Source organism: Gambusia affinis, linkage group LG08, assembly GCF_019740435.1.
Source record: "Gambusia affinis linkage group LG08, SWU_Gaff_1.0, whole genome shotgun sequence".
In the NCBI taxonomy this organism is placed as follows: domain Eukaryota; kingdom Metazoa; phylum Chordata; class Actinopteri; order Cyprinodontiformes; family Poeciliidae; genus Gambusia; species Gambusia affinis.
Genome location: NC_057875.1, coordinates 26,231,478 through 26,239,134, shown reverse-complemented (window position 1 = coordinate 26,239,134; position 7,657 = coordinate 26,231,478). Strand labels below are relative to the sequence as shown.

The 7,657-nt window shown below is 47.5% G+C and overlaps 1 protein-coding gene and 1 long non-coding RNA gene across 3 annotated transcripts in view; one reads left to right on the top strand and one right to left on the bottom strand.

The window, feature by feature from the left end:
* Nucleotides 1-1,937: 1,937 nt before the first annotated feature.
* LOC122835330 lies at nt 1,938-3,030 on the bottom strand. The gene is made up of 4 exons (XR_006371296.1): nt 2,927-3,030; nt 2,456-2,506; nt 2,309-2,392; nt 1,938-2,178 (listed from the first exon to the last, which is right to left on the bottom strand). It is a non-coding gene; the product is annotated as an uncharacterized LOC122835330 (long non-coding RNA).
* A 1,349-nt stretch (nt 3,031-4,379) lies between these two features.
* LOC122835691 (alpha-1,3-mannosyl-glycoprotein 4-beta-N-acetylglucosaminyltransferase C-like) overlaps nt 4,380-7,657 on the top strand; it is a 56,472-nt gene continuing 53,194 nt past the window's right edge. Inside the window, exon 1 of one of the 2 annotated variants that reach the window (XM_044124948.1) lies at nt 4,380-4,605. The gene's annotated coding sequence lies outside the window, so the exon portion shown is untranslated. Of the gene's footprint in view, nt 4,606-5,237; nt 5,254-7,657 lie in introns of those variants that run through there. The other variant, XM_044124946.1, reaches the window with a different exon arrangement.

Genomic DNA, 7,657 nt, shown 5'->3' with positions numbered 1-7,657 from the left:
CCTTGACCAAAAGTAAAGCATCGGACTGGGTTTGATGGAACAGAATTGGGGCCATCTAGAAAGTCACTGAAGATTTGAGTAGAAATTCCCATTGATGGTGGGATGTTTAGAGCAGGCTATGTCTATATTTTGGTGGAGTGAGAAAAAAAAAAACAAAAAAAAAAAAACAAACACCTGTTACAGAAGGCATCCAAATTTAATGGAGCAAAGACCACTTCATTAGGCTTTTCCCTCAGCACTACCACAGAACTTTCCCTGGTTCAAAGTTAGTCTTTAAAAAAAAAAATATATATATATATATATACTCAAATTGAATCTTTAGACTACACAATATCTTCATTTGAAATCTGATGCACCAAACGGCTAGACAACCTGTAGATGAAGGATGTAAGCAATGGAAGTGAAAGATTAAAATTTTAATCAGAAAATGTTTTATTTGACACGTTGTGGGCGGCGTCGTCGCTTCTTGACACGTTGTGGGCGGCGTCGTCGCTTCTTGACACGTTGTGGGCGGCGTCGTCGCTTCTTGACACGTTGTGGGCGGCGTCGTCGCTTCTTGACGCCGGGCGTAGGGCGCGCTTGCTTGACACGCTGTGGGCGGCTGCCGCTTCTTGACACGTTAGGGCGCGCGCTGCCTTCTTGACACGCTAGGGCGGCGTGCCGCTTCTTGACACGTTAGGGCGGCGTCTGCCGCTTCTTGACACGTTGTGGGCGGGCGTGCCGCTTGACACGCAGGGCGGCGCTGTCGCTTCTTGACACGCTAGGGCGTCGTCGCTTCTTGACACGTTGTGGGCGGCGTCGTCGCTTCTTGACACGTTGTGGGCGGCGTCGTCGCTTCTTGACACGTTGTGGGCGGCGCGCTGCCGCTTGACACGCTAGGCGGCGTCGTCGCTTCTTGACACGTTGTGGGCGGCGTCGTCGCTTCTTGACACGTTGTGGGCGGCGTCGTCGCTTCTTGACACGTTGTGGGCGGCGTCGTCGCTTCTTGACACGTTGTGGGCGGCGTCGTCGCTTCTTGACACGTTAGGGCGGGCGCTGCCGCTTCTTGACACGTTGTTGGGGGCGGCGTCGCTTGACACGTTGTTGGGGGCGGCGTCGCTTGACACGCCAGGGCGGCGTTGCCGCTTGACACGTTAGGGCGGCGCTGCCGCTTCTTGACACGTTGTGGGCGGGCGTTGCCGCTTCTTGACACGTTAGGGCGGCGCTGCCGCTTCTTGACACGCTGGGCGGCGTGCCGCTTCTTGACACGTTAGTGGGCGTCGCTGCCGCTTGACACGCTGTGGGCGGCGCTTGCCGCTTGACACGTTAGGCGGCGCTGCCGCTTCTTGACACGTTGTGGGCGGCGCTGCCGCTTTGACACGTTGTAGGGCGGCGCTGCCGCTTGACACGCCAGGGCGGCGCTGCCGCTTCTTGACACGCGTTAGGGCGGGCGTCGCTTCTTGACACGCTGTGGGCGGCGCTGCCGCTTGACACGCGTTAGGGCGGGCGTGCCGCTTCTTGACACGCTGTGGGCGTCGCCGCCTCTTGACACGTTGTGGGCGGCGTCGTCGCTTCTTGACACGTTGTGGGCGGCGTCGTCGCTTCTTGACACGTTGTGGGCGGCGTCGTCGCTTCTTGACACGTTGTGGGCGGCGTCGTCGCTTCTTGACACGTTGTGGGCGGCGTCGTCGCTTCTTGACACGTTAGGCGGCGCGTGCCGCTTGACACGTTGGGCGGCGCTGCCGCTTCTTGACATGTGGGCGGCGCTGCCGCTTCTTGACACGTTGTGGGCGGCGCTGCCGCTTGACACGCCAGGGCGGCGTGCCGCTTCTTGACACGTTAGGGCGGCGCTGCCGCTTCTTGACACGCTAGGGCGGCGTTGCCGCTTCTTGACACGTTGTGGGCGGCGTCGCTTCTTGACACGCTAGGGCGGCGCTGCTTCTTCTTGACATCGTTAGGGCGGCGTCGTCGCTTCTTGACACGTTGTGGGCGGCGTCGTCGCTTCTTGACACGTTGTGGGCGGCGTCGTCGCTTCTTGACACGTTGTGGGCGGCGTCGTCGCTTCTTGACACGTTGTGGGCGGCGTCGTCGCTTCTTGACACGCCAGGCGGCGCTGCCGCTTCTTGACACGCTAGGGCGGCGCTGCCGCTTGACACGCTTCACAGGGAATTAATCCACTCTTGGCCGTTTCCAGTTGTGCTAGACATACGATGAGAGAGCATTAGGCAGCAGCACCATACATATTGTTTCAGGAGTTTACCGTACAAGTCATGCATGAACTCTGATGTGGGATCACCACCACTGTAAGGTTTGGTTTAGTGTTACCCACCTTTTTCACTTTGTGGTAAAACGGAAGCCAGCGACTTCAGAAAGGCAGTTGGCCTCTTCATAGAAATGTCATGTTGAGACGTCACTGCCAGAGAAAGTAGTTAGCAATATTTAATTAATCCATCCCAACCAAAAGCTTTATACTTACAGATATTTATCCTGTGACCCTCTTCTCCAGAAGCAATTGGCAAACATAATCCTGTTGGCAACAGTGTCATTTCAGTTGCATGAAGTAACTGAGCAATTTTATTGTACCCATTGATTTTTGGCCGCTACACTCAAATCAGCCATTTTTGTCACAAAAATATAACCAGTCACAAGAGGTATTCACATGCTAAATGAGACAGGGGCTTCTTAGATTTGAAGACACAAAAGCCAGCCTAAATCAAGTTGTCAAGCAAGTGTCAAGTAGCTTGACCCAATCAGGATGCGAGTGTTTGTGTAAATGATTAATGTCAAGCACTTCAGGGTTCTCTAGACTTGATGAGGCTCAAAGTCATTTACCATAGTAAGGAGAATTACCCACTAGTGATGCAAGCATCACAAAAACCTTTACAAATCAAATAGAGTTATAAAACAAGCTACAAAACATTAACCTTTTGAATAGGGATTCACATACCTTTGTCAAGCCACATAAATGCCACCACACAAAAAAGAAGAACACGTCCCATGGTTCCTGCTACAGGTGAAACCATGTGAGGCTTATAAAAGCCAATCCTGATGGCACAGCTGTAGCTCATTAACTTTAATTGTCTCTTCAAAAAAGTCACCCAGGGCCCAACGAGACTCAGTTATAACATTTTCAGAAGTGATGCCAGTAAAGGAAAATGTCAAATTAATGTAAAAAAAATGAATAGAAAGAATTTAGTTGAATTATTGAGTTTATTTCACAGCATTTGTTGGTTTTTTTCTGTTTTTCTCCTGTTCACCCTCCAGGTCAGTAGGTGGCAGTAAAACATCTTCATAGCTGGTCTGCCATAAGATAAGCCTCTGTGACTTCTTAAATTTCAGTTTTGATATACATTTTGTTATTGTTTAGCATTTGTTATATATATAAACAATACATAAAGACCTGTGTCTCGAGATGCCACCTTTGCCAGGTCTTTGTTGTGAAACAGATTTCAGATCTATCACGGTTAAAATAATAAAATGTACAAATTCACGCTGTAAATGAAAAATGAAGTTTGAAGTAGAGCGCTTCTCTCGTTAGCACAAGCTAAGTCCTGTATTTTTCACTTTCACAGGCAAACAGTCTCCTCTGCAAACCCAATCTGCATTCCTGTTAAAACAGAAAGCAACTGTTAAAAAAAAGAAATTTGTCTGAAGATTGATTGAAACGTAAATGTCAAGAGCAACTTCATACTAGTCAGAAATGTATTTTTTATTTTTACTTTTTGCACTAACACTTTCCTCCACAGTTTTCCTCTGCGAGCATCAGCAGACGTGGTGTCAGCAGACTGCATGAACTACTGCAGATATTACGCTTGAGGTAAAAGAGAGACAGATGGGTGGGAATTAATTTCTGGGAATAACTAATAGAAAACAGATTTCGCAGTAAACCCTCCTCCTGAGGTGACACTTTGGAGCTCTCATGCTGTGCGTATATGTGGTGACAGGGGAACTGAAAACTGCCTTTTAAACAGGAAGAAACCTCTTGCAGTGGAAGTGTCTCAGTCTAAGTAGCCATCTGCCAAGACTGACACCATAAACTAAAATTTCCTCTTTGCTTTCGGGTAATGTCCAAAGAGACACACAAAATGTATTATAAATGTAGTTCCTGTATTTCCCACACAAATCAGTTTTTTTTTTTGTTAAAGTGTTAAAAGAGACGGCTTTGATGCAGTGCCTCTTTAAGGCTGCCTGTCCAGACTCCAGAGAGTGAAACTGGTTGAGATGGTGGCGATGGAGGAGGATACAGGGAGCCAATCAGAGGCAGTAGATGCAGACACACTCTGTTTGTAACACCTTGTGTTGGAGAGTGCGGGGGTGTTGGGAAGGTGTGTGTGTGTGTGTGTGTGTGTGTGTGTGTGAGGGGGTTGAGGGTGTTCTCTGATGGATGGGGGTGGGGAATCAAAGCAAAAAGGAGGAGAGGCGAGCATCACTGCAGCGGAAGCACGCTCTCTGCCTTTTCCCCCGTCTTTGCAACGACTTCTCTTTACGCCTAGAGCCGGTGCTGTCTCTCTCTCTCTCCCCCCCATCCCTGAGTGAGTCATGGAAGAGATTTAGCGTAGGTGAGTGGAGCGGAGCGGCAACAGAAAGCCACAGTCCTGCTGGTGTGTGTGTTTGCGTCGTGGGCAGGTAAGCTCGCTCCTCGTCTCTCCGATTACAGATCTTCTTCGGCTCCTTGGTTTGCCTCTGCCTCCCCGGGAAGAGGAGCAAACAACTTCTGCAGAGTTTGCGTTGCCTTCTCCTCTTCTCTCCCCCCACCCCGAAAGGTAGTTTTATGACCAGGCAGACTGAGGAGCGTTTCGTGCCTACAGGATTGACAGGCGGACCCAAGAGGTGCTGATGAGGTTTGGACAGAGATGAGAGGGGAGATGATGAGTAAATCTCTGCTTGAGGGACGCGGATGATAATGTGATGATGTAAATATGTGTGAGAGCAGTGAAAGAGAGCTGCAACAGCTTAGTTCTTCAATGTTTAGGTGTTCAGATTGTGTCCCCGATGAGGAAATCCCCAACAGCGTCCACAGCTGGAGCGCCTCTGGGCATCCCTTCCTGCTCCGTGTGGAATTTAAGTTTGTGGTGATGAAAGCAGGTGGTGGGACTTTTTTGTTATTCCCTTGCTTTTGGCTTGAGCGACAGCTGAGCTCTATCACAGCCTTCTTCATGAGTCGAGCTGTAAAAACTGCAGCTCAGCCCGTGACACAAATCCCCGACCCCGGTCAGCTGTCGATGCGGGGGGAAGAGGGGGTGGGATCTGTCTTCATCTCACGCCTGGATTAGAGTGATTTACACTTGCTCCTCGTGTGTCAGCCCATGTTTGTGTGCGGTTTGACCTATAATGGCACCTAATGGCATCATATGTCATCTGCGAGAGGATGCTGTCAAACGGGATATCGTCCCCAAAGCCACACTCGGCCGTAACGTGGCAGCTGTTATTAATGTTAGCTCTCCTGTTGACCCTTGTCGAAACCGGTGCCGATTGGCGGGAATTAATGGAGCCCTTAAATGTAGGACTTACTTGTATTGTCGGCGAAATTTATTCTGCTCTCTCCCTCTCTGGTGATTGTTTTTTTCGTCTTTGTTGGCTCACCCGCAAACTAGTCGTAAACACTTGCTTTAAGTGAATCTACAAAACATTGGGGTCATCGTCCTAGATTGATCTTCAAACTCTTTCTCCATCCCGGCGTTGCCAGCAGCTCAAAACATAATCGATTCGTCTCCTTCAGTGTACCTGCAGCCCTGCTCTTGTGATTGGAACAGATTTAATATGAGGAATCAATAAAAGGAAAATGGGCTTTTACCTGGAATGACCTTGTTGGGGGTGCCCAGTGAAACTCTCATTTTGAGCTTGCTGTCAACTCTGTGTTGTGTTTGCAGAGGTTGAGCATCTGTCTAGACTTTCAAAAAGCCTAAACCGGCCTGATTTAAATTCAAGGCGTCGTTGCAGAGTTTTAGTTTTTGCAGTAGATGAAGTCTCGCTCAGGGAAGCAATGTGAGGGGGTGCAACTGGTAAACAACATTACCAACGTCTGCCCTGGTTCTTACAAAACTAACTTCAGCAGGGTTTTTTTTTTCTTTCTCCAGAACACGTAGTGACAGCCTTTTAAAAACAAACCCCGAGTTTAGAGTCTGAAGTCCTGATTTTATCCGCACTCATCTCAAAACTTACTGGAGTTGTTTTCTCCGGAGACAGCAAAGATCGAATGATTGCACATAAACCTTGCTATCTTTACACACCGATGTTGTGATGAAAAACACCTTTGAGTTGCAAAATTAGCTGAGGGAGCAAATTTTTGGTCTTATGCACATCTGGGGCATTTGAGAAATTGAGAAATGTTTACTACAGGCTATGTTAAAAGAGAATCAAATATGCAGAACAAACTAGGGCTGGATACATCCTGTGGCAAGATTAAACATTCTAAGTGATTTAGTTTTTTTGTCAGCCAAAACACAGCAAGAATATTTTCTTGTTGTGTCTTTCTTCTCTTTTTTTCAAGAGAGGAAAAATTCTGAAAAAACCCCCACCCTGAAACCTCTTCAGATTTTGAGACATTTGTGCAACTCCGTGCATATTTTTAGACTTTTTCAAACAGACTTTTACAATAGACAGGAACAGTACAATGTATTCTGTAAAATGGATAAAAAATTATTTTATGGCGAGGGATAAATTTGGACACCCCCACAGTTATTCCAAGTTAAAATGGCTAAAATTACTCTCAGGTGTATGACATTAGGTGCACATTATGACGGTGTCGTTATTTAGCTTTTTGCTCTGTTAACCGTAGACATTTAGTGTGACGGTCTCCCGACTGCTGAAATGAGCGTGAACGTCACGATGAGATGGAAAGAGGCCTTCAGAGAGGAGACTGAAGCGCCTTAAGAGTCTGGCTGGGGATTTGAAGAAGTCTTAAAAGAATATAAACTCAGCAGTTTAATCATATGGAAAATGGTCTAAAAGTGAAGGATGTTCACTACAACTGCTACATAGCATGACCAGGTCTGGTCATCCAATCGCCCTGTTCCACTAATACCTTACTCAGCTTGATGCAACTCTTGTGACGCAACCAGTGACTTCACCCCATAGCCGATCAAAGACTGGGAGTCTTCTGATGACATGTTTACAGTTCAGTTCCACACACTAGGAACGCCAGGGAAGTAGAAACCAAAAAAGACGCTAGTGCCACATAACCATTGAAAAACCCTTATGACCAAATAGAGATGAGTCAATCGGACAATGTCAAGGACATCCCAATTATTGGGATGGCTCTTAAGATAGTCTTAGGATATATTGCTGTTGTGTGTGGTGTGTTAAGAGTAATCTGGTCCGCTCAGAAGGTAGACGAGACCGCTCCAATCTAAAAACATGTTTGATTGTCGTGGTCGGATATCACGGTGTGTGTGGTATCCCCCAATGACGAACAAGAACTCAGCCTGTAGAATGTGACATATAACCAGTCAGAAAGAAAGGCTACATTCTAAATAAAGAGGACTTATTTACTCTAGAATTGTGTTCGGGAGCCACAAAAATCCCTCAGCGGGCTTTCAGCCGCTGATGTGCTGAAGACATGCACATCCATGTCTTACTGGATAGGGTGTTTTAACTTTCTCCTTCGTTAGAAATCACATTTCTGTCGCTACCTTTTGATTAGTGAGTAAAACATGTTTTAATAGTGGTTTTACTGATT